Here is a 2,813-nt window from a genome sequence, read left to right on the forward strand (position 1 = left end):
GCTCACAAAAAACCTGACCTATGGAAAGGCCAGAACACCATAGTTTGATTTCACTATAAACTAACTGCACATAGCCAAAAGCTACTATCGAGCACTTCAAGTTAGTTTCTCAAGTTGTACAACATTAACCTTCACATATTGGACATTAACAATTACCATTTGTAACCATGCATAGTAAATACACACATTCAATGGAAGTAAAATACCTTCACAAGTACATTGTAAAGTCCCGCTTATCTCATTCCTTCCAAGTGTTACCAAGCACTAAAGTCCAGGCAAAGTGCACTTTTGTACTCTCATTACAGTAGAAACATCAATTATAACCTTATTAGCACCATAGAACATTAACAAATAACTGTGTACTAATATAACAGCTTAAAATCTTCACAAATCTGGAACAAATCTTCAAGTAACATTCAGGTTACACTAACAGGTAGCTAGCGCTAATTAGCTCGTGGCTAGCGGTACGTAGCAGCCAAGCTAATGCATTTCATTCACACACACATATGACTCACCAATGCGGGGTAGCATGTGCTAGCAAAACACAAAGGTGTGGGTTCCCAGGTCCAGGCCGGTCCACAACCCTCCTTCAGCTCAAAATCTCTACTCCACAATATTCCCGTTTCACAAGTTCTCCGAATTTCATATGCACCACGAGGCTCCCAAGTGTATCACAGGATGTCGAGCTCAAACAGGATGTTCGCTCCCAAGGGAGGGACAAACAACCCATTGGCTAATGAGAGAGCCCACCAACTCAGCTGGTTGGCTGCTGGCACCGTCACAAAACATTTTGCAGTTGCACTGGTTTTCTCACCACCATCCAACACCATTCAATAATCCCTTGATAAACCAATTTTTAACCTATATTTATTAGTCCTTTAATCACACTGCAAAGTTAATAACTGTATAGTTATTCCAGGTTTGACTGGTGTTTCAGGCCTGTGACTGTAGCGTAGTGTGATAAAAGAAAAGGTCTGTAACTGTGTTGGAGGTGACGATGGGAAGGTTAAAGTCAATCTCTATGGCTTCAAAGCTCGTAGTGATATTACTGTACACCCAAAGGGTCATAATCATACAACCAGAACAGATCAATACAATCATCAAGTCACATCATGTCCACAAAGCATCTGAAACAGCACTTAATGAAACTTGCCTTATACTGTACACATGAAGCCAGGTGGAAAACGCTCACAGATTAAAAAAAAGAATTAAAATGGAATTTAACACTGGCCTCCCATGAAAAAAAAACATGTTTCCTGACTCATCCATCTGTCCATCTTCTCCACAGAAGTAGCAGGACCCTCAGACCCACCGGGAGCACTAGCATTTTCACTCTGTGGCTTGCAAACACCAAGGTTCAAAATAAGCTCACTATCCTAACTCACCAGGAGGCCCTAGCTGGCACCAGACAAAGAAGAACAAATAACTCAAAAACTATTGACACCTCACTGTACAGAGTGGGCCACGTAAAAGTAGCCTGCCTCCGAAACAATCCACTTGCTTGTTCATACTACCATCGAAGGCGGGCTACTTTTCCATGGCCCACCCTGTAGTTTAGCTTTAGAGTTTATGTTAAAAAGCTTTACCACTGTATGTTAATTAGTGGTTAGGGTTGTCACGTATAGATAATGAGTGGATGGATGTTAATTTCTGTGTACATGTAGTATTGTAATATGGTTCACTTACACATTTTTTTGACTATCCCTAAGCCGTTAAGTGTACCAACAAGTGATAGATAAGATGACATAAACATGTTCAATCAAAAGAGTAACAACCTCCAGAAGTAGAGTCATGTGTCCCTGGACATCTCTGCTGCCACTGACCTGGAACACACACACTGTCCTCATAAAGACAAAAAAAAAAAAAAAAAAAAGGACAGCTTTTCTGTTTTTGTCTCGATCAAGATTTCCCCTGTGGTGAATTAGAGTCTCAGCATTATTTGAAACCAGACAAACCAGCCAGCAAAACACATACACACACACACCTACACACAAAATGTTTTGTGCAGTGGGGACCAGAGACCCAATTAACTTTATTACTGACATTACAGCACTCGACAGCTATAGACAGTAGGAAGACAGATTAGGTAACATGTGCATGTGCCCATGCATACACACATACAAACTTAGACAGAGGTGCAACAACATTTCACATGTTGTGGCTCACCTGCCTCACACATACACAGAGTAATACTAAAAATGAAACCACACATCCCACAAACACACAGACACACTTATGGGGGATACATCTGTAGTTCATTTAAAGTATTGTCTTCTAACATGAGACATTAACATTGACCTTTGGGTTATAATTCAACTCAGTTGGCTATGCAGCAGTTGTATTATAAATGAGCTCCAAATTATCTAAGTTAATGGCTTTCATTAGCTTTGATATCAGAAACAAATTAACACAAACATGCCCCCTAATCTGATTTCCTAATCTTGATGGCTGGAGCCTATTTGTTGTATCATGACCACAGCCGGTTAGCCTAAGCAGATGCAGTTTAGACATAGCGTCAAAACGTGGTTTAACATGAATGCTGAGCTTCTACAGGTGCACTCACACAACCTTTAGCTGGGCTGAAAACTGGTTCTCCAATTAAATGACAGTATAAATGCTCTGTTTACACCTTTCCCTCCTCTCTCTCTTCTCTGCTCCTCCAGTCCCTCCTTCCTGCCTTTCTTCCTCCATTAGCAGACATTACCAAGCTGTCATCAATCCTCAGTGAGTTGCATCACAAATCCATTAACCGAAACAATGCAAAACATTTTACCCCTGCATCCATTCATCCATCTCTCTCTCTCTCCATCATC

Source organism: Monopterus albus, unplaced genomic scaffold (genome assembly GCF_001952655.1).
Source record: "Monopterus albus unplaced genomic scaffold, M_albus_1.0 scaffold35.1, whole genome shotgun sequence".
Lineage (NCBI taxonomy): Eukaryota > Metazoa > Chordata > Actinopteri > Synbranchiformes > Synbranchidae > Monopterus > Monopterus albus.